The 25,001-nt window shown below is 42.9% G+C and overlaps 3 non-coding genes across 3 annotated transcripts; all 3 read right to left on the reverse strand.

The window, feature by feature from the left end:
* Positions 1 to 24,596: 24,596 nt before the first annotated feature.
* trnaq-cug (transfer RNA glutamine (anticodon CUG)) lies at positions 24,597 to 24,668 on the reverse strand. Its single transcript has one exon. It is a non-coding gene; the product is annotated as a tRNA-Gln (tRNA).
* Positions 24,669 to 24,767: 99 nt separating this feature from the next.
* On the reverse strand, positions 24,768 to 24,839 carry trnaq-cug (transfer RNA glutamine (anticodon CUG)). The gene has a single exon. It is a non-coding gene; the product is annotated as a tRNA-Gln (tRNA).
* Positions 24,840 to 24,929: 90 nt separating this feature from the next.
* On the reverse strand, positions 24,930 to 25,001 carry trnaq-cug (transfer RNA glutamine (anticodon CUG)). The gene has a single exon. It is a non-coding gene; the product is annotated as a tRNA-Gln (tRNA).

Consider the following 25,001-nt stretch of genomic DNA (forward strand, 5'->3'; position numbering starts at 1 on the left):
GAATTTTTTGTAAAATTTTGGGGATTTAAAAAATAAATAAATACAAATGAAACCTATTGGCAATTACGTGCGGATTTTCAATTACTCATTGAGCCGAGTACGTATCCCCGGCGAATAATTGTAATATCACCATTCACCAATAGATGACAGATGAACTGTCCAACATGAGTAGGCTGAATATTTTTATGAGGATTTAGAATGACTTACAGGACAAAAATAGTCCTGAATAAAATGAATATTTTAAGTCTGTTGATTTTTCTAAATAATGAGTTATTTCTGTTGATGCTGCTTTGCTGTTCAGCAGTTTTGTGCCGTCCTTGACTGATATTTTTTTTTAATGCATGGGATCCCATTGCACTGGGGGGAAAAAAAAAACGATTTTTTTTTTTGGATTGTTCAAAACCTTTGTTGTTAAAGGCTGGAATGCATCGAGAAATGCATTCTGAAACGTTAAATATACTAATTGCACATATTTTGTCCTGATTTCATTTGTGTGGTTGTGTTAAAAAGTATGCGGTCCTATGTGCCCCTCTCACCACCTCCAAGTAGCACTGATTAAAATTTGTGGCCCCCTTCAGCATTTAAGTTGCCCACCTCTGACTCACTACACATTTGAACAGCACTACAAAATGGTGAACTCATTATATGGAGCGCTATATAGAGTGCGTGGAGTGATTCTGCTCCTTTTTCTTCCCTCTGCCATTCTGGGCCCTTTCATGTCCCCATGTCCCACTCAAAAAGACACACACACACACACACACACACACACACACACACACACACACACACGAAATAGGGTAAAGGTGCTCGTCCTCACAAATTTTTAACATTTCAAAAGTGTTCATAGATTTGTTCACAAGCTTTTTTTTCACTGTTTTAAATTGGTTGATATTGTATAAAAATAGGAAACTGGCCGGAACAATAGTATCCACTTGCATAGTATGAAGAAATGGGATTGTCTTCCGCTGCCGGCATGAGCTAGTTTTTTACTTTAGCTAGTTGAATTGAAAAAAAAAAAATGTAGCATTCAATCCTCCATCAAAAAGAAGTGCCAATTTTCGGACCATTGGTAAGGACCTTTGATTTTCCAAATGTACTGTACATTCACAGAATTGCACGTCAACAGCTATGGACATTATATCATGAACAGCACAGAATGAACCAACTAAAAACAAACAAACAAAAAAAAAAAACCCCAAACTTTTGTAGCATCAAACCTACTGCGGAGTGTACGAGTGTGTGTTTGTGTGTTTCCGGCAAGTTGGCGTGCATCCTCCGTCATTAATGGCTGCCCTGAGCACTCCCTCCAACAACTAACTGATGCTCTAATTGCTTTTCATCCCCTGCATTTATCATCATCCAGCCAGCTTGTCATGTTAGCAAAATCTATGAGGAGGGACCGTCCAGTGACAGTTGCTTGGTAGATCATCAAAACAAAACAAAAAAACTGCCACTGTGTTCCTCAACCAAGAAGCTCACGTTCATATTGAGATTTTTGGCTGTTAAGCCTTTCATGCACAGATCAATATGTTTATTCAGAACAAAAAAACAAATAAATAAATAGAAGCCCTGAGTCGGGTGGAGACCTCCACAAAGGCAGAACACTTGTTATTAAATTTTTTAAAAAAAAGGGTTTCGATATTTTGGCATGTAGATGGTATGTCTGAACTGGAAATTGGCAAACATGGTGCACTTGAAATATTTCCCCCCCCCCCCCTCGCACATAAACATGTATTTCCTCTACACCAAAAATGTCATTATTAAAAGGTATATTAGGGCATACTATCCCACTGTGTGACCTATTATTAAATCTATTTATCACAATTGTATATAAATCGGCATGTATTGTATTGTATTGTATTGTATTGTATTTCATGTCATCATATTTTTCTACATTCAATGTGAGCTGAGTTCAATATTGCATACAGACGTTTAAATTCAGGACCATGCGTATGGTCAGTCGATTAAGACAATAAACCCCCAATGGAAAATGCAGGGGAGGGGGGAGCGTTTGTCCTATAAGGGACTAAAAGGTGACCCACCAGTAGCATAGCCAGTCTTAAAGGGACAGTACAAAAAAAACATGTTCAAAATACAAAGACTTCCCATACGATTTGCACAAATTGCCTCATTCTTACAAAGGGGCCCCACAGCGAAGAGGAGATGTACACAGTACTGTAGGAAGGGGGAGGGGCTTGGCTCTCCTACTGGTGGGGATTCGATGCTGATGAGGTCGGTAATGGGGGAGAAAGGGGAGCGTGAGGGGGAATAGATTGGGACCCCGCTCTTCCCTAAGCACTTCTTCCACATGCGGCAATTTATTGCCACGCGCCTTTGCTTTGACCCGTCTCCAGCCAATGACGATAAAATCACATCGCCGCCAGAGTGTCGCACATCTCGTCTCGGTACGACTTCCTTGTTTAGTTTTTATTGCTGCCGTTGTCCACGACGCAGAGGGTGCAGTGTTTTAATCCAAAGGGCGAAGGGACACCTTATGACTCAGATGAATTGTACCTGTGACATCGCGCGTAAGCTATGAATACGCAAAATAGGAGGGAGGCGGGACTGGGAACATCTATTCATACTCACGCTCATTCATTTGTGGTTTTCCTATAAACACAATCAGATTTCTCCTTCAGCAAATTTGCAAAGCTTATTACGGGGAAACAATATGCACTTGACCGTCACTTCATCTGGCACACCTGCACACTGTGATCAGCATCGGCGGTTATGCGCATTTTTTTTTCTTCCCACTCTTGGATCAAGATAATATTCTGATACAGACATTGTGCAATCACTACACTTGAAGAAGAAAAAAAATCCCCAAATTGGCAACTAAAATATCAACGTATGGTATTGATGTATTGTTATTAGATGATATGATGCATATAGGCGGCCCGGTAGTCCAGTGGTTAGCACGTCGGCTTCACAGTGCAGAGGTACCGGGTTCGATTCCAGCTCCGGCCTCCCTGTGTGGAGTTTGCATGTTCTCCCCGGGCCTGCGTGGGTTTTCTCCGGGTGCTCCGGTTTCCTCCCACATTCCAAAAATATGCATGGCAGGCTGATTGAACACTCAAAATTGTCCCTAGGTGTGAGTGTGAGCGTGGATGGTTGTTCGTCTATGTGTGCCCTGCGATTGGCTGGCAACCGATTCAGGGTGTCCCCCGCCTACTGCCCGGAGACGGCTGGGATGGGCTCCAGCACCCCCCGCGACCCTAGTGAGGATCAAGCGGTTTGGAAGATGAATGAATGAATGAATGAATGATGCATATAAATATTGTCCCATTAAAACAACAAGCCACGGGTGTCAAACTCGAGGCCCGGGGCCAGGTCTGGCCCACCACATCCTTTTGGAAAGTTTGCAATCTTCACAATGTTGGAAGCAAAAAAAAAAAAAAAAGCATATCACGATATATGACAGCAGCAACATTGACATTTTATGTCAATACAATACATCACGATAATAGAAACCTGAACCAAACCTGACCAGCGTGTCTGCAGGGTATACAACAGAGGCCTGCACATGTGGCCGAATGCACGCAGCTGGAGCAACAAATGTACTCATTACAAACACAATGCTGTGTAATAGGAAATAATCCAGATTGAGGGGGGGGGGGGGGGGGGGGCTATAAACGTATTCGTAGACAGCTGTGTGGCATGACCGCCTCAAACAAAAGGAATACACGGAGCCAAAAACACAGATGGAAAACACTCCCTCTGTCTGTTCTCCTCACACACACACACACAGACACACACACACACACACACACACACACAGACACACACACACACACGCGCGCACACACACACATGCACGCTTCCTTCTCATCCTCCTGTTGTGTAAATCAGATGCAGGCAGCCCGGCAGAGATAGAGAGTGTGTCAGTCCACACGAAAGCAGCCATGTGACTAAAAATAAATGAATCCTCGGGTGAGGGAGAGCCACGCTCAAAGGTCTTAAAATAGCCGCTCAAACAAAGGCACAAAATAAACGAGTGAGTGGGTTTTATTTTCAAGAGGAAACCACCCACCCGACCATCCTCCCCGCCTCACCCGCCCACCCTTATCACTCTTTCATGGCAGCTACTCCCCGGTTGCTAGGTTACGACACTTGTGGCCGTCATCCTCGGCCCAGAGGTGCTCTTGCTTGTGCATCATGGTTTTTTTGTGTGTTTTTTTTATAAATGGGGTATATTTGCGCTGTGATTTAGGGAAGCATCGGGAGCACAAGCGAGGAGGTGTTGGTTGGATGTAGGGTGCCTCCAACAGTTCAATTTGTAAGACCACAGCTTGTGTTTGGCATGTACCATGGCAACAGAGAGGACGCTAATTTGAGTGTGCTAACTGTCACTGTGGGGGGAGGTGGATGGAATGGCAGGCCCACATGGATGCTCACGTCTTTAGGTTGTGAAGGGAATGTATTATGGAGTCATCTGCTTGCGTTTTCAAACGTTTGTATCCATCAGCCTTTCACAAGGTGGACCAACCCTTAGCAGTGCAATGATAGGTGGGGGAGGAGGCTCGTTTGACATGGGGAACAAATTTTTTTTTGCCATACAAGATTAAGGTGTAAATGCAAACTCACTTAAAAAAATAACCCTCAATTTGCTATTTGTGTTATTCTGCATTTTCCAGACATAACTTTCTTCAGGCCAACAATAAAAGGTTATAGCGCCCTCTATATCTTTGGCATGCTCCTGACAGAATGCCCATGTCTTATGTATGAACTGGTCGTGGATTAGAATGAGATATTTTTTTTTTATCCCCATAGCGGAGAAAAGTGCTTCTAAAAATAATTATTTTATTTATGGATGCGGCTTCAAGCAATCTTGTAGCACTGGCACCGTTGGCAAAAAAAAGAGGACTTTTTTTTATAGTGCCTGAGGGAAGCAACTCACAAAGTGAAATAAAACACAAAAGTGACTCATGCACTTTAGTGAGAACAGTTGCTACCGTTGATGTTCAGCTCTGCATACTTTGGGCTCCTTGTGTGAAGCAGCGGTAGAGCTGCTCACTCGGTGAAGGTGACTCTCTGATGTGACGAGTGATCAGAGAGGCCTTGCCCGGGCGCTATGAAGTGAAAACCCATCTTATCATACTGGGTTTCTTAAGCCACATTCCTGACTTTCCTGAGTCTTTGACATGAGTCATATGAAACATAATAAAAGGAGCATTTCCTCTTAAAGGGATACTTCACATACTGTATGTATGCCATTTGCAGTAAAAACGTTAGCTTTCCATTCAATTCATTTGATAACTCCAGGATTCTGAATGTACATTTCATAACTTTAAAAACTCGTTTTTAAATAAATATTGCCGAGCCGCCACGGTCATTAATTACATCACTAGATAGCCGTCACGTGTGTCAACTTTGGTCTAGACTGCACAAAGGTTTGACAAGACACACAGATCCTCCCTCTGTGGCTTAAATTCGTCTCCCACCTCGCTCGCAAAAAATCCTCGGCACGGCGTTGGTTTGTAATTACCTACATGATGTGTCCCCTCTTCAACAACAGCAAGTATTCACTGCGCATGCATGCGTGCCTGCCTGTCTTTGTGCACACCCCGTCCACACACTTAAAAAAAAAGTGGAATAACATGCCAGTGTTCACCTTGTTTGCTGTTTTTAGGCAACTACTGAAAAATGTTTAGGGCGGCCCGGTAGTCTAGTGGTTAGCACGTCGGCTTCACAGTGCAGAGGTACCGGGTTCGATTCCGGCTTCGGTCTCCCTGTGTGGAGTTTGCATGTTCTTCCCGGGCCTGCGTGGGTTTTCTCCGGGTGCTCCGGTTTCCTCCCACATTCCAAAAAACATGCGTGGCAGGCTGATTGAACACTCTAAATTGTCCCTAGGTGTGAGTGTGAGCGTGGATGGTTGGGTTGTTCGTCTCTGTGTACCCTGCTTTGGCTGGCAACTGATTCAGGGTGTCCCCCGCCTACTGCCCGAAGACGGCTGGGATAGGCTCCAGCACTCCCCGCGACCCTAGTGAGGATCAAGCGGTTCGGAGAATGGATGGATGGATAAAAAATGTTTACTCTGGATTTTGGCTTTTGTTTTCTTTGTGTCCTCCTTATTTTCCAGCAGTAAATTGCACGACTTCCAACATGGACATACCTGTGTGGTGAAAATGTTGCCATAAAAATGAAATACATCAACATAGAGGTGAAGTTTTCAGGACTGGGCACTAGCCCAACTTTTCCAAGCATGCCACAGGAGTACATGGGAGTGCAAAACGGACACACACTAGCCGAACATGGACTTTAAGTGGCTCTATTTTGGCAGACAGCACAACTGCAAATGCTAGCACACCCTAATTTTCATATCAACGCAAAGCTTGCTGCACGTTTGCCAATTTGGCAGACTGGTCTGTGCAAAACTGGGCGTTCCAGCACAGGGTTGATGTTTGTTGGTCAAAAATCGGTCTAAACTCATGCCCGCTAAATCCATGTCTAAATACTGGCACAGCTGGTCTAACATGGTTTGGGTGAATTTGATTGGTGCACAGGCACACAATGTCATAGTCTTGCTCATGTCTTCTTGGGTAGTACCAAGCTAAAACATGTGCCAGTCTACAACATGTGCTGAGCTAAAGCAGATATGTAAGCAGTTAAATTCATGCAAACAAAACTTTATTTACATGATACTCAGCAGTTTCCATGTAGTAAAATCAAATGTATTAATAATCAAAGTGGTGTTACCAGGCGTAGTGAGCTTTCTTTGTCTCAGAGGTGCACGCATGTTCTGCGATTCAACTGGCAAACCACATTCAGCCTAAAGCCTTCCATCTTAAAGCTGACCAGGGTTGTACCATTTTGGATCAAGGCGTAGGGGTGTTTTTCTTTTTTTTAGCTTGCCTTTAGCGTGTTTTTAGAGACTACAATTTACATTTGATGGGACAATATCACAGTGAATGTGAATCATTAGAATCACAGAAGTATAGAGGGTGGCCCGGTTATATATATGGCAGGTAGGAGCATTACACTTGATTCTTGTTATAATTTTTACTTTGATTGGCCATAATTGAAGTCAGCTGTGAGCACTCGTCGCAGCACAGCCCCCCCCCCCCCCCCCCCACACACTTTCATCGGTCCACTGGACTGCGCTCATCTGCAAAATTACCAACATCGGGTCTAACCTGGGTCCGTACGGAGATACATCACATTGCATGCCGGATTCACATTGGTCAGGAAAATGTAGCGCTGGGTGTCAAGTATACTCAAGCATACCCCGAATTGACAATGTGATGAATTGACCATAAGTTTATGGTTCAGGCTAACAACCTGACGACAACATATACTTTTTCTCATATTATTTACATACACAGTTGAATGGAAAGCGAGTCAAGATATGATTAATAGTAATATTGATCTTTTGAACTTTGACCACACCTATCAGTAACTAAAGTTCAAACAAATGTGCACCACAGATCACAGATATTTTATCCGGTGACGGTGTTGAGGTCAAATTTCAAATTAAGGAACGTGGCGTTTCCTTTACCTCCTGTGGCTCCTGGGGGCATGCCGGACATTGTTTACTTGTCACTGAGTTTTGCCATTGCCTCCCTCTGGCCAGCAGGGAGTTGGCTTGCTTTTAAAGGCCGGGCCTGGTCCAGGTGATTTAAAGCGGCCTGAGGTTTAGCCGCCCCATTCCACCAGTTCCTGTCTTTCATTTGTGCACCAGTAAAAAAAAAAAAGATCACAGTCCTTGTGTTTCATTCTCCTCAGGAGGTTGTAATTGAAACCTGGGGAGATTTACTGGGCAAACTTGTGTGCCAGGAGATGCTTTTATTGGTTCTTCATGCCTTTATTTTTGGGTTGCACGAGGATTTCGCAATACACAAGTCAACAATTCTGAAACATATCAGTAGTCCTTTTTTGGTTATTTATTTAATCCTTTTGCCACATAAAGTCATTGAGGTATCAATTGTGGGACGTACACACTGGTCCTGGGCTGGAATAGCACTTCACAGGCACCAGGTTGACTCCATGCAAAGCAGATATGAAGAGTTCTCAGAAACGGTGCTGATCACAGGAAAGCAAAAACTGAGCATGTTCGCTTTTACAGTAAATATTTTTGCTGTCAAGAAAAACTCAACACCCTATTATTATTTGGCTGCAATTTCTGGAAAAGAGCAGCAACATTTGATACATTGTTGATTTGGAATAAAATGTACAGTTATTCAAATGCCTTCACATCTTTGGAAACAAAGTGCAATAAAAAAAAAGACCTCAGCAAGAATAGTCATTGTGTTGCAGTTATGTGGAATGTTGTAAAAAGTTATCTTAGATTGGAAAAAGTCATATTACAGTATTTCATGAGATAAGTTTTACAAGAGGAAAGCGATGTGGGGGTTACAAGAATAAGGGTGTAATATTGGTAAAAAAAGTCAATTTTTTAAATGTATTGATCTCGGTATTACTGGATGGCTGTACAGACAATGGAAGGTCAAATAGTTATTTGGGAATTGTGTTTTCTTTTACTCTATGCACAGCGCTTGGTGTCTGTTTTTGCACACCACAAATACACCTGAAACCAATACTAAAACGAATAAAAACTAAAAAGTAGCATTTCTGGAAAAATATGACACAAATAAAAAACACCAAACCACTTTTGAAAACTAACTGCACAATAATAATAATCATTTTAACCCTGGTCGTGACCTATTTGTGATTTGTTGAATAACCCCTTCCTCACAAGTGTAGCACAACCTTTGTACCAAAACATTTGTAACATTATAGTAGTCCCCATTTTCTGCTGCTCTTCTCTGTTGTTTTTGTGTGTTGGTTTGTTTGTTTATTTTGCTCTATAGGTCTGCTCTCTTTGTCGCCTCTCAAACCCTCTTATGTCCACCTACATTCCCAATAAAACATTATAGATAACCACCACAGAGAAGGGGTATGTCAAAATCCCCCTGCTGCTCAGAAAAATGGAAACAGGGAAACAGATCAGCCAAACACGACACATACATTGGATTCTTTTGGCGGGGTTGAGGGGGGGGGGTAGTTTTGCCGCTGGCTAGCAGACGCTAAGCAGGAGACAAAATATCTTTTTAGGAAGTCAATGAGAACCAGAGCTTCTATGAACTTGTCCTTCATAAAGCATGCAGGCAGGAAAGCAGAAGTGAGACCTTCATGGGAGAGAGGGTAAAGAGAAAAATGGTAGGTTGCAGTGGGGAGTGGTGGTTGGGTGACACCCCTTGGACAAAGTACTCGTCCCATCAAAGGGAGGAAGACGAGGGTGTTTCTATGTCCCACGTCTGTGAAGCGAACACATTTATTTTGACGCTCTGTGTTGTCATTTTCTTTTAAGTCGTCCGTGTTGAGAGATGTACGGTTTGCGGGGGTGGAGATGAATGCTCCCCGTTAGCCCCGTGGCAAGGACTTTTTAGAGCCAATAAAACTCACTCGAGCAGACCTGTGATTGATCTTGTGTCAGCGGACGTCTGATGCTTGCTGCCACATATGCTCGACTTCTACAGGTATGTTGGCACCTGCAAGAAGCGTTCCTCCGGCAGGTGGCAATGCCTATAGGTAGAAGGTAAACACGGGAGCAGGCCATTTTACTTAAAGTCACATTGATCACAAATTACGCTTCGTGACTTGATTAGGTACACTTGCACAATATCTCCGTCTATCTGAGGAGCGTGAGCCATGTCTCATATAGACCCTTGATCTGGTAACTCTTTCATGACAATATGGCACACGCCAAAGAAGTCAGAATCAGAATCAGAATCAGAATCAGAATCATCTTTATTGGCCAAGTATGTATAACACACAAGGCATTTGTCTCCGGTACAACACGCTGCACTAGTATCATCGTAAACAACAAAATCATTGAACCATTTTAGAGTAATCAGTAGTTTTGTAGTACCATTTTGTAGTACAAGAAGAGTGACTACGTCAGTGACTGTTTAAGGAGTTAATGGCTAGAGGGAAGAAGCTGTTTAAGTGTCTACTGGATTTGGTGCGCATGGATCTGTAGCGTCTGCCTGAGGGGAGTGGCTGAAAAAGGTGGTGGGCAGGGTGCGGGGGATCCAGGAGGATTTTCCGTGCCCTTGTCTTGATTCTTGCAGTGTGCAAGTCCTCAAGAGTGGGTAGGGCAGTGCCAACGATTTTCTCCGCTGTCCTAACTGTCCGTTGAAGTCGGATTTTGTCCTTTTTTGTGGCGGCCCCAAACCAAACCGTGATGGAAGAACACAGGATTGATTCGATGACTGCCGTGTAGAACTGTCGTAGCACCTCCTGTGGCAGGCCATGCTTCCTCAGCAGCCTCAGGAAGTACATCCGCTGCCGGGCCCTTTTCAGGATGGAGATGGTGTTGACTTCCCACTTCATGTGATTCATGCGAGACTGTGATTCCCAGGAACCTGAAGGTCTCGACGGTTGACCCAGGGCAGTGTAGCCCCCGCTCTAGCAGATACCATCCATCCATCAGTTTTCCGATCCGCTTTATCCTCACAATGGTCACGGGGGCACTGGAGCCTGTCCCAGCTGTTGTCGGGCAGTAGGCGGGGGGCACCCTGAACTGGTTGCCAGCCAATCGCAGGGCACGCAGAGATGAACAACCATCCACGCTCACACTCACACCTAGGGACAATTTAGAGTGTTCAATCAGCCTGCTATGCATGTTTTTGGAATGTGGGACGAAACCAGAGTACCCGGAGAAAACCCACGCGGGCCCAGGGAGAACATGCAAACTCCACACAGGAAGGTGGGATCAAAGTCATGACCGCTGCACTGTATTAAATCACTGGGGCGCCGCAGATGCCATCCCTCACTTTAAAAAAATATATGCGTCCCCTCATAGAGACCCTTGAATAGTTAAAAGTTTCCCTCCAACATCCAAATAAGTCACCTCCACTGCCGTAGATGTAACCACTCCTGTTAATCAACCTAGCTTGCTAGATATAGCTCTTTTCTAACTCAGATACCCAAAGTACTTCATACTGTTACCTGGAGGTTCAGTATCTTGCTCAGACACTTCGACATAGTTGCAATGGGCGGCGATCGAATCGTCAACCGCTGGGTTGTGAAACAACCACTCCACCACTAAGCCATGCCGCTATCTTTCCAGCCATTTAATTAAATGCCTCCCTGCAAATCACCGTTCGAGGTTGGTTTTGAGCCAGCTGCTTCCCCGCATCTGTGCAAGGTACAATGAAACTGTACCTTGTTTGTTAATGGTGAAATGACGCTCCACCAAACTTTTTTGTTTTTCACATTTGTTAGTAGTTCCGCCTGAGTGGAGGTGAGCAGTTCTCTGAGTGCTATTCTACTTTCTCCTTGTAATGCTCTATTTTGTTGCTAGCCATCTACTGAAGATCCTCGGAAGCGCTCCAGTGGGGATACATCCGAGTTTGTGGCCGCCACCAGAAGTCCCTGTGGCGGGAAGCGTGGGACGTCGCTGTGGAGTAGTTTCCTGGCCAATGTTTGCGGGATTCCCTCTGTTTAACCCCACTCGCTTCCTGTCCCGGCAAGGAAGAGTGATGCACTCGCCAGCGACTCCCCTGGCAGGATACACAAGCCTGCTGTGCTTTATGACTCATGTAGCAACCTTTGGCCAAACCTTCATAACAAAATTCTTCTCGCCCAATAGAGTCCAAGGGGAAATTTAAATGCTCCAAGAAAAGAAGAGAAAAAAACCTCTACACTGATCCAGAAATCATTCAGCTTCAGAGTCGTCCAGCCACATTTTCACAGAAGTTTCGAGACAAAAAATAAATTAAAACGAAAAAACAAAACAAAACAAAATCATTCAATTTTCTAATTAATTGTCATTAGTCGCCACAACGAAAGACATTTCATTAAAACTATTCTACTCAGTGCACAGTGAAACCTTGATTTCGCAGACTAATCTATTCCACAAAGTCTAACGAAAACCAAATCCAAAGCAATATTTCCCATAGAAAATAATGTAAGTGCAATGAATCTGTTCCAGAAACCTACAAACATCAACAAATAGCATAGCTCTACCTTTACAAACAAAACCTGTGTGAAATTCATCGATATGACTTATGAAGTGGATAACTTGACTTTTACCTTTTTTGAAGACGCTTGACGGTGTATACAGTGGGGGCGGGGGGTAAAACGCGAGCCATTATCCAAGCTATTTCTTGAATTGTATGCTGTTTGATGAATCAGTTGACTCTGTGAACTTTAATGTTATATTAAAATGAATGAACAGACTGCAAGGCAAATTCCACAATGCAAGCTTTTATACAATACAATACAATACAATACATTCTGATTTATATAGCGCTTTCACAACAGCGGCAGCTGTAACAAAGCGCTTTACAAAACAGTTAACATAAAGTAAAATAATAAACACAACACACAACATAAAACACAAACAGTCGTGCAGTCCTAACCACTTTTCCGTCACACGCTTTGTTGTTTGAAGCGGTTTGAGATGAAAGAGGAGAGAATCAAAGTGTCCTTTAACCAGTGGATCAGAGACGTCATGCTCAAAATGAGCACACGTCGGCTACAAGCTAAGTTTCAAAGTCAACAAGAAGCTGTAGCATCCATTGACGAAAAAAGAGATTGGTTCACTTCTCCTGTCCCATGGAAATCCACTTCAATTCCAAGCGGCGACTCACGGTTCCAAATACGCATCGGTGCTCTTCGCCAACGCTCCTCTCTCCTCATCCTCAACTTCAGCGGCCATCCATCCAGCCGCACCGACGCCAACTGTCCAACAGCGCTGACATAGCCACTGAACAAATCGGGGTTGTGAAAAATGCTGCCCATTACTGGCGCAAAAAACACAAGCGCCCCAGGACTGTCCAGCACCGACAGTCAATGGCGCCGACATTCGTCCCAATCAAAATCTGTGCTGGTACAGGCGTGCTGCCGAGAAGGCGCAACCACCAAGCAAAGATACTGCTCCTTTGACGAATGTCGTGGCCAAAAAAGCGCTGAAAACAGTCCATATCAGGTCCACACGATCAAACAACAAACAACATGTGACAAAACAAAAGACAAAAACAGCAAAAAAGAACAAAAAAGCAAGGCTCTTGAAGAGCACTTGCCGAAGGCTGCCTACTCGGGCGCCATCTTGGGGAAAAAAAAAAAAAAAAACTTAAAAAAAAAAACCTTTTATGAACAACTTAAGGCAATAACAAACCTCCAGGTGTACTCAGCAACACCTAGTTAAGTTGGTGCAGCATCAGTGTAACATCCTGTCAAAAATCAGGCCTTCAAAATCAAATCACTAATTGTTTTTACCCACAGTTTAACCACACTTTATTCTGTGGTGGTGTATTAAACAGTCACACTTTAACTATTAACTGAGATTTATAGTGAAACTGTGTTGTTATAATGGAAGCCTTTACTTTGAAGGTCTGATGTTTGACAGTATGTGTTCTGCAGATGTTGCAGAGCACTCCATGAGCGTTGTTTTTTTTTTTTTGTGGGTTGAAATCAAAGTGCCGTCCAAACACAAGCATAAAATTTAGATGGCGAAATTTTTTTCAAAACCGAATCGTCCAAATCTAGACCATACCGAGGTTCCACTGTATGAGATTAATTTGGTCACCAGATTCTCAAGAACATTTCAGTTGCCTAATCGTGCATCTACTCAAAGGATGAACAATATTAATGTATAAATTAAAATATTTCATTGTAAACTCTGCAAATCTCTACGCCCGTCACTGTGTATGCACCCCAACTAATGCGATGACTGACTGTTGTTGCCGAGCTGCTTCCTTCCTCCCTGTTCATTTTCATCGCGGGCCCCTCAGACAGAGATGGGGGCCCGGGCGGTGAGCCTGGACTACATCAAAAACACAACAGACGCTACAGCCGGAAGACGTGCAGGAACCGGTGAGGCTCGTTGCTGTTATCAGGAACCTGACCTAGAATGAGCACAGACTGGCTGAGTGCTCGCCAGATGGGGCGGGGGGACGTAAAACTAACATCCAGTCCGCTTTTGTCCGCGAACAGAAGATCACCCACCTGTGTTTTTTTGTGTCTGATTACATAATGGGTCTCTCTGTGTGTAGCCTAGCGTCATTATCCCAATTTGTCTGCAATCCGTTCTCTTGTGACACAGCATCACATGGAGGAAAATATGTTTTCTGGTTCTTTGCGAGTGCAGTCACGTTATCATTATTGTCAGATGGAATTCACCCGAGGGAAGGCATCCGCCAAGGCCAAACAATACATTGAAAACACACAGATGTAATGCAGTTAATTACACAAATATGGATTACTGCAGAATCGTTTCAGTGATATTCTAATTTATTAACATGTCCTTGTAGGTTTTCATCTTTTTTTCTATTCTCAACTCAACATCTCAGCATGAAATGCTAACATGTCATCACTGAACAAGACCAGACGAGACCTAACGGAACTAAGCTGGAGTGGGGCTGGAGGTGGCAAGCCCAGACTGGACCGGATCAGAGCCGCTGTCAACTGTCCATCAGTCTGTCTGGGTTGTATCGATCTTTCCGATTGATCCGAGGCTGTGTCCATCTGCCTGACGAGGGCCCTTAATGCCGCAGAGTACACACGAGCTGAGGAGGCGGCAGGACAGGGAAGATAAACAGATAAGGAGTCCGATAATGATACTGCAGGAAGTGGGTGGGAGGGGGAACGTCGTGAATCTCACCAGTATGGTCTGGACAGCTGGTGTTGATAACTAATCTGCCCCATTTGCCAGCCGCTTTTTTGTCAAACATGAAACCGGGCAACGTGATACAGCGCAAATTAATAAATGAACAATTTCTTGCTCAAGGGAAATCCCCCTCCTCACTTTCTCCATTGGGGCCCCCTTTCACACAGCGAAACAATAGACACTGGGAAGGGGCCTTCACTTGCTCCCTCAAGTGCAATACAGATCAGACGGCTGAGAACCACTTAATCGAATAATGAGATGGAGAGAGGATACGTGGCCCTTGAAAAGGTACACCATATCGGACCCCAGGGTTGGCCTTTTTTCGCCCGGGGGTAAAATGAGGTGGCCTTGTTCAACCAGGTGGGTGGTAAACTCATGGAGGAACAGTGTGTTTTTTTCAGCCCCGGGACATTGGGAGCATCATGTCAGGGTAAAGTGGTGCAATGGCCTGGGGTTGGGATACGTAAGGTTGCGGTGTTTCTGAAAACACTCCACCTATGTCTTTGAAAAGGACGGCTGTGATCAATGCAATTGATGACGAAAGGTGAAAAGAATGCCGTGAGAGCACGATGGGTGCGGAGTGATGCGACAGATGCAGCACAGTTGATTAGCGGGTGTTGGGACTGTCTGTGGGCTTGGCTGAGGTAAAGTGGCAGGTGGGGCAGCGAGTTGGAGCGAGCAACGCAGTTAAGAGGGAGGAGGAGTGGAGCAGGCATGCTAGCTATGTGATGATTATCAGAAAACAGAGGGCCCGTCTGTTCTCCGCCACGCATGCCCCGGGTTGGGCTCAAGCTTAGACGGGGAGGGGAGCAAGCGTTGGTTCGGGTGTGTGTTGTTGCAAACTGCATTTGGCGGCCAAGCAGGTGTGCAGGGAACATGGGTGGGGGGTGTGGGGTGGCTGGGGGCCGTGACAGCCGGGGAAATCTACACTTTGAAAATGAAAAGAAAACACAGCGATATGCAAGGTAGACAAAGATTCTTCAGGGCCAGTGGGTTCACTTTGGAAATGTTTTTTATTTCTGTTGTAAGGTTTCACGTATTGAAATAAGTAATTGGGGCAAACATATCTTCAGTTCTTTCCTAAGCAGAGGAGTTTGGTAGCAAAAGGGTGGAGCTCTTCATAGTTCATTAACAGTAGGTATTGAAAATGAAGAAATGTTTCTTTTTGAGAAGACGTTCCCGGTATTTTGATTGATGGGAGTCTGTTTGCTTATCCGATGAGCAGGCCTGGACTGGCCATTAATCCTATCAGGCGGATGCCCGCTGGGCCAGCGTGTATAGGGGCCAATACAGTGTAATAAATAAATCTTTATTTCCTTTTTCTAATCACGATTTTTTCCCTCCTTTTGCCCATTTAGTCATATAAAAAATATATACAGTAAATTTAGTAAATTAGTCAGAAGTGGCACTGGCCAGGGGGAACATCTAAATGTCAAATATTTGACGGCCGCTCTCCAGTCCCCGTTGCCGATTTTCAAAGCGTGACGTCCATTGTACAAACCCCTGTGCCTCCCGTTGTCTATGACATGTTGGCGCGTGTCGAGGAGGCTCCCCCAACTCTCTTTGGAAGTGGTTGTTTCTAAAATGTGTTTTTTTCTCTCGTTGAACAGAAAGTTACATGCAAAACTCGGTCAAAAATATCTTTCTTATAAACCGGTTCTTTGTGTTGTCTGAATTAGTTGCGTCAAGCTAAATGTAAAAAGAGCATGGTTAATATTCCCAAAATGTTAGTGGCCAAAGAGTCGTGTGTTGGGGAAATTGTTGGCCTTTTTTTACTGCGTCATGGTCATCTTTTTTCAATTCATGAGTGGGTGAACCAGGCACTATTTTGAATTTGGAAACATTATCAACATTCACATTTGAAAGCTCCTTTATATAAAGCCTTACTTTCCCATTTTTTAATGGAAGCACCTCTTTTGTCCTTTGCGCTCACCCATAACTTAGCCTATCATGAAATATTTCAATCGCGCAGAGAAAGAACTCAGGTCAACTAGTGCAGCCCAGAGTTCAAAGCAAACAAGGTAAATCGGCAGTTAGCTGTTACGTTGCACGCAAATGGAAAAAGCTAACAACAAAAGCGAATTCAATCTAAAGTATATATGCTTTGAAATTCAGATTGAAAACTATATCTTTTATACCCGTGATTAAGGGCTTTTGAGTATTTTTTTTCCACAATGTTTTTCCACATTTAAAACACCCAAACAAGTCCACCTTAATAATGCTACAGCTAGCTTTATGCTAACATGTAATGAAAAACACCAACACTTAACTATGATAATGGACTCACTTTATCAAATGGATATTTGAACACAAATGGTGGAGCACCATATGGTCACAGACAGACAACACGCACAGCCGTATCTTCTTTATCCTCTACAAAAAAAAGGACAAATATCACAGCAGGTTACTGAGTCAGAGTAGTTATTAATATAAACTATTTTTCATTTGTGTCTGCTGCACTGTATTGTACTGCCCCTGGAGCAGCACAATCAACTGAAATGTTGTCAAGGTACCACTGTTATCATGTGTAGCTTTCAATAGACTGCTGATAGCTAGCATAGCTAATGTTTTTTTTAATTGTCATGCACTGTATGTTTTTTTGCTACATGCCATGCTACTGCCTAATCTGGCTGCTGTCTTCATATAGCTATGCATTTATTTATTCACATATACTGTAGTTTGTATTTCACGTGTGCATAGATGATATATTATTTACTATTGATGCGTAGTTGAAGTATTTGCCGCTGCTCCTAATGTTGTAAAATATGTACATAAATAGTTGGGGATTTTTGGATTGATCTTTGCGACTAGTATCCACTTTGGTGTTGTAAAACCGGAATTTCCTCATTGCGGACTAATAAAGGCTTATTCTGTTCTATTCTACGGCGTTAGCGTGACATGCAGGCCTATTGTTTTGAGATCTAATTATAAGCACACCGTTAATTGAATACATCACTCAGAGTGTAATCAAAACAGTGCATGATTCATTTTTGTAATAAGCAAAAGTTTTGCGATCGTCTTTGTAGTGGATCTAATGTGTTGCAATTTGTACCTATTGTTGAGATCCGTCAGCGTTGCTACGCAAAGGAAACACACACATGCACGCGTACACAGAGCAGTCTGCTTCTGCTGCAGAGTGTGGTAGATGAGGTGCATTTCTCTCCAGAGGAAGTGATGGTTTTCGTGTTTGTGTTGAGAGATGTCCAAAGCGTGCTTTCATTTGGAGAGGCATGTCATTACAAAACATGGCTCACGCGAGCTGCCCTGGCAGCTCTTTTCTTTTTTTTTTTAAATAGCACCGCTGAGACGCTTCAAGGAGCTTAAGAGCTGAGCACAAAAAAATAAAATCCACTCCCCTTTGCAAATAAAGCGACACACGGTTGGTATGTTGAGTTTCAGCTGCACATGTGCAAGTAACTCATCTCTGCCTGCTTGCTATAATGAATAACGTACGCCGGAATGCCTGAACCAAGTGTAGTTCGGGTCGTTTAATGCTCTTTATGTTCTATGCTTCATTGAAATATGGATCAATATTTGGAGACAACACATGACGAGTGTCACCACATAAAAACAAATAGCTAAGGCATTAATCCAAACTGTCGATCTCAAACTGAGGTCCCCCGGGGGGCAAAGCTTGCGGGCTTGCAAAATAATTTATAATAAAGTATGATATGCCATATATTTTTTTAAAGTGCTAAAAATACCCACATATGGGGACTGATGCCAAAAAACACAAAAACATACTAAACTAATTACTCCCCTTTGAAGAAATGGGCTTCTTCCTTGACAATCGCGACATTTTTTGTGGTTCAATTCAAAGTAATACAGTACGATGGACTCTATCTGGAGCTTTAAAAAATGATACATGGTACCAATTTTTCCATTATAGCGCGCCAACAAATGTGCAATGCTCACTCTCTTGGTTTGGAACGAATGGTCGCCAGTTCATTATTTTTGCGATGGTCCTTTATATTATATATAAGCCACAATATATATATTTTTTTCTTATTTTTTTTTAACATAACATTACAATTTTCTCAAAATAGGTAACTTTTCAATTCCTATGGCATTTAAATGTCGACTTGGTAGTTATGTTTAAATAGCATTAGAATGATGAGAATGTACTCCCAACAAATTATCCGCCTTTTAGAATCCAAAAGTTTGCGAACGCCTATTCTAAAGTAAAGTGTGTTAGTGTGCGTCCACGTGCGAGTTGGTGTGTTTCTGCACTCTCACTTGGCTCCAAACAATGAGCACATCTTGCACCAACCCCAGTCATGCGGACGTTGATGAATCGGCTCCAAGGCGAGCCACAATTAAGATTGGATCAGGATAAAGGTGCAAGCTGAATGATTTTCATGAGCGCTACCAAAACATTCCTCCGCCAAGTGGCTTTGCCTTCCGAACACGAGAGGAGTCGGCTTCCGTAAATTGCTTGTGCATTTAATTAATGATCCTGACAAGTTTGCGTGGGCGTGTGTATGTGTGTGTGTGTGTTATTTGTGTCTTTCTATGAGGTAAATAGGACAGATGAGCTGGGAGACTCATTAAAATGTGAAGAACAGACACGACATTCCATCTTTTTTCTTAGAATTGAAACACTTCTGCTTTTGGAAGATCCGCTGTCAAAATCAACTGAATGCCGGTTTCCTAAAAAGTGTCTCATTCAAGTCACAACAGGTTCTGCTTTTTAATCTTGCTCAATATCGCCACGCTAAGGTTATTTTAGTATGTCATCAATTACCAGAGCGGTTTTGCAGCCTCCCTCAGGGGTGGGGGACACCGGGGGACCTCAAGAAGTGTGCAGAAGCTGGAGAAGAATAAATAAAACAATCTATTTTTAAATCAACAAAATCTTTTGGGAAATGTGTTATAGTCTGACGAAACTATAAGAGAACACTTTGGCCAGAATCCCTAAAAGATGCTGCTGACTGCATCATGCTTTGAGGCTGTTTGTCTTGAACTGGAACTAGAAGCTACACCAAGATGTAAGGTATTATGAATCCCAGTTCCAAATACCAGACAACGTTCATACAAAACCTTTTAGCTAGAATAAAAAGTAAATACTAGAACAGCTAACTTTATTTGGGGTTGATCTTTGGCACTTCGAATGGTTGCAGGTGTGCGCTGACTCGTTTAATGTGAGTGTGAATGTGATTGGTTCAATCTGAACGCAGCCAGTCGATCTACGTCCCAACCCTCACCTATGGTCACGAGCTATGGGTCGTGACCGAAAGAACGAGATCCCGGATACAAGCGGCTGAAATGAGTTTTCTCCGCAGGGTGTCCGGGCTCTCCCTTAGAGATAAGGTGAGAAGCTCAGTCATCCGGGAGGGGCTCAGAGTCGAGCCGCTTCTCCTCCACATCGAGAGGAGCCAGATGAGGTGGCTTGGGCATCTGATTCGGATGCCTCCTGAGCGCCTCCCCGGTGAGGTGTTCCGGTCATGTCCCACCGGGAGGAGACCCCAAGACACGCTGGAGAGACTACGTCACCCAGCTTGCCTGGGAACGACTCGGGATCCCCCGCGGAGAGCTAGAAGAAATAGCTAGGGAGAGGGAAGTCTGGGCTTCCCTGCTAAAGCTGTTGCCCCCGCGACCCGGCCCCGGATAAGCGGTAGATGATGGATGGATGGATGGATGGATGGATGGATGGATGGATGGATGGATGAACGCAGCCACATTATCCAGTTACAAGGTGTGCAGACTTATGCCACCGTGTTATTTCGGTTGATTATTTTTACTTCCCCCTTTTACTTTATTTTTAAAATTTGAGTTGTACATGTTATAGATCACATTAATAGCGGAAAATGTTTCTACATCACGAATGGCATTTGAACAGGGGTATGAAGACTCATTTTCAGTTAGAATGACAGTAAACAGAATGTTAAATAAAAACATTGCACCTAGTGTCAATTAAAAGTGCAAATTATTAGTTTGGGAAGAATTCAAAACAGACTAATAAGAGAAGAGGTTCATTTGAGTCCAAACAGGCTGCGCAAGCTGATTTTTGCATGGGTACAATTTTTTGTACTATTTACGACTACTATTCATCACTATTTTGTAATAAATAGTAGTCGTAGCAGTAGTAGTAGTAGAACTAGCGTTTTGTGTGTGTGTGTGTGTGTGTGTGTGTGTGTGTGCACGTGCGTGTGTTTGTTTTTTTTTCTTCTGTTTTCTAACTTTCATGAGTGGGGAAAATGCTACAGTTTAAATGAAATAAGGGAATACGTCAATACATGCTTTTCACTGATCACTTGTGAGAAATTTGCAACTTTGTCCAGAAATGTGTTTATTGCCATTAAACAAGCAAAACATTTGGTTCATACAGGGTTTGCGCTCCTCAACAAAAAGTTATACTGTATTCATAAATGGTTTGTCGGGCTGTTTTTAGATGATCGTCTGACTACTGCAAGCAGTTTTGGGAGTGTTCTATGTTTCTTCCATTGTCTGCATACCAAACTGAAACATCAACACAGTCGTGAGTAGAACGCTAACCCCAACATTTTCCATTTTATTCGGATCAGGTTTCTTTTGACGCCTATCCAAAACCAACATTTGCTCTTTCCTGTGACATTTAGATAGCATTGCCAAATTGACACACAACACTCCAATTAGATTTGCTTGGAGCACGTGAACACAAACATTTGTTCAGGTCCTCGAAATTCCTACTGTGGAAAAGTTTTTGTTTGTTTGCACCACGGGATGTTGAAGTGTGTCTTGGCCGCAGTCATTGGCTCTTTTATTTATTTATTTATTTTAATGCAAAAGTTCCAGGCAAGAAAACTGCAGACAGAAAAATGTGATTTGATGACTTGTAATAGCTCACTCAACGGTACATACTTGTTGGTGAAGCAAGGGTCATTTTGGTCTTTGTTAAAATCATTCCCTCTTTTGAAATGTCTGCAATACCAATGCCAATTTCCCTCAGCCTGTTTGTAGGAAGCTACAATGTTTGTTAGCATCAAGCTAATGTTCTAAATTGCCAATGTGTTGCCTTGAGGACTTTGGGGTATTTAGGAAAATGTACTTTTTAATGGCTACTCTATATTTGTCATGTATGAATTGCTACTTCCATGAGTAAAACATACTTTTATTGTCTTTTTGTGTACCCTTTTTTCCCCTTGCACGCACTGTGCTCTTAGTTACCGGCTCTGCTATCATGATAGTCAAAATGACTCGCCATTGGCATAGCAAATGATGCCACTCGCCTGTTAACTGGAGCACAGAAGAGGGAGCATATAACTCTAAATCGGGCCTTCTTCCAATGGCTGCCTATGCATTTTAGAATTAATTGCAATAGCATTTCGGTGAAAAATCTGCATTGTAACTGGAAGGATTGGCAGTGATTGAACTACAAAAAATAAAAACAAGAAAACAGGAACAGCTTTAAATTGTGAAACAAATGCTTGTTATGTCTGCTTCAATCATTTCAAAGTTGTTTGAATTTCACCAAAGGACTTCTCAATTTACATCACAGCACAACAGTGTTGACGCTACTGAATCTATCTTGTGACTCTTCAGAATTGACACTTTTGCTGTTCTGACATAAATTAGATCTAATCAGTTACTTCCTCTATGAAAAATAGAGTATGAAGCAGAATGGAATACTTTATGAAGTCAGTTAGTCGCTCGGTGGTGCAGATTCTCACATGACACATGACACACTGACATACACACATTTATGAAGACTGCACATTGACATGATTTGCAACTTTGCAGTGTCTTAGTGCGTGTGTGTATGTGTGTATGTGTGTGTGTGTGTGTGTGTGTGTGTGTGTGTGTTTGTTTTCACATGCTCATTGTGAAGTCGCTTGTGTGACAGAGGCCAAGGAGGGGGATGAGAAACAGTGTGGGTGGGAAACCTTTTGACAAAGTTCCCCATTTTCACAAAAAAAAAAAAATAAATAACTTGTTCCCGTTATGAGTTGCGTGAGACGAGAGAGCTGCTCAGAAGACGACGCCAGCGTGTGAGTTTGCGTTTCCACCCCCAGACTGCTAATAAGGGGGGAGTGGAGGCGTCTGGGCACAATTACCATATTAATTAGCTCATCCTTTGACCAACAAACACAGCAGCCAAATGTCACCGCGCTCACATCGGCCATAGGAAACACAATTAGTGGAAGTCGTTATTGTTTTAGCAATGCCGTGTTTGTCCAGCTCCATTTCCTGTGGCCGTGGTGACGCCCACTCCGCGGTACTGCTCCCCCACTGTGAGCCCTCTTACTTGTTTGCGTCGGGCCAACAACACAAACTGCTCTAATGAGTATTCTCTCAGGGCCAGGTGAGGTTTTTACCCATTCCGGAAAGGTTTCTGTGATGTTACTTTCAATGAAGATTAAAAAGTCTACAAAGCCCTGTACAAATGCCAGGTCTTTGTAACATTAAATAATGAGACCAAGCGACCGTAAATCATTTCTTCAGAATTCCCACCATGATCTCTAACTTGTTTGTAACCTGCTGTTCTTGGAGGCTTTTCCTGACACCACAAAGTCATCACTCAGGAAGATCATCTAGCAATAAATCGAAACGGCAGGGGCTATAATCCTATTCATTTTAGGATTCAGTACAAAAAGAGCTTGACTGTCACTTAAAGAATGTGATTGTTTTGATTTGTTGTTTTATTTCAATCTGATGGAATTCAGTTGTTTTTCTTGCATTCACAGTAAAAATGCCATGTACATTTTAGCCATGGACTTTTGTGTGTCCCTTCTGTTTGTTGTCCTACATACTGAAGTGCAATATACTGTACATATAATACACTTACTTTGCCCAGTCGAGTTGAAAATTTTCATAGTCAACTCATACTGTCGTTTTGCGTGAGGATTAATTTTCCTGGACTCTGACATGTGGTCACTCCACAATGTAATGAGAGTTAAGTTCCAAGATGCTATGCGAGTTTTTTATACCACCCAGTCTATCTCGATTCCTGCTGTTTATTTGCATTTCTAACCTTTGTGTTTTGCTTTGAACTCCACTTTTGCTCAACCTTCATTTTAATTTACAGATAACATTGTGTTTGTACAAATACAGCCCCCACCTCCCAAATAGACAGTTCCTCCAAATGCAGTTGAATAAATAAATCCCATGGCCACTTTTTGAGTAACTAAGGCATATGGTTTTAGAAACAGTGAAACATTTTAGTCTTTGTTATCTTTGTGAGTGTACCAAAAACGTGTGTGTGTGTGTGTATTTAGTTGAGATGCTGACAGGAAATACTTGGGCTGGTATCTTTACTTGCCACACCTTTGTCTCATTACACTAATGATGAACGCGGTTATGGGAAGACAGCAGTTGGTCAGAATAGGGTGGAGAAACAGTGTGGTTACACTGGAATGAAATCTACACAATGGAAGAACTTACTACTCGAGGTGCAATTTCCCGAGGTTGGTTTTTAATCAAGATTTATCTCGACATGATGGAGTTGCTTGCCATACAGAATGAATCCTTTCCTGTGGTGTAACTATCTTGTCCTTCTATCTGCAAGGCCATCTGAGCCCGGAGGGTCACGCAGGGAACCATTTGTGGTGCTGTTCCAAAACTCCCGCAGAATTCTCTCAACAAACTCAAAAGCATTGCAGATTTATTACATTGAATTATAGCCTTTAAGATACATGTTGTCAATTAAATATGCTGGAACTAATAAAAATCAGAAACAGCTTGATAGTTCTGAAATAAAAAAAATGTTTTTATGATTGTGAAGATTATCCAACCGTTTTCCAAAACAGCTAAGATCCCATTGAAATTCAGATCAAGAGTATCTGAGTCCAGAGTGTGTTGCACCCTGACAATGATGTCGCAGTTATTGTTAAAATGATCTTGGTCCCACCGAGACTTGAACTCAGATCACTGGATTCAGAGCCCAGAGTGCTAACCATTACACCAAGGAACTACTGCAGCAAATGGGAGAGATGCATATTACTCAGGGCTGAAAATACATTGCTCGAATAATTTGACGATGTCGCAGTTATTGTCAAAATGATCTAGGTCCCAGCGAGACTTGAACTCGGATCACTGGATTCAGAGTCCATAGTGCTAACTATTACACCATGGGACCTCTGCATCTCAAGGGAGAGTTGCATACTACTCAGGGATCAAAATACATTGCTCGAAGACGAATTTGACAGTGATGTAAGAGTTAGTGTCAAAATGATCTAGGTCCCACCGAGACTTGAACTCGGATTTCTGGATTCAGAGTCCAGAGTGCTAACCATTACACCATGGAACCTCTGCAGCAAATTCCAGAGTTGCATACTACTCAGGGCTCAAAATGCATTGCTCGAAAAATTTCACGTCACAGTTATTGCCAAAATGATATAGGTCCCACCAAGACTTGAACTCGGATCACTGGATTCAGAGTCCAGAGTGCTAATCATTACACCATGGAACC

The sequence above is a fragment of the Hippocampus zosterae genome, chromosome 8 (assembly GCF_025434085.1).
Source record: "Hippocampus zosterae strain Florida chromosome 8, ASM2543408v3, whole genome shotgun sequence".
Taxonomy (NCBI): domain Eukaryota; kingdom Metazoa; phylum Chordata; class Actinopteri; order Syngnathiformes; family Syngnathidae; genus Hippocampus; species Hippocampus zosterae.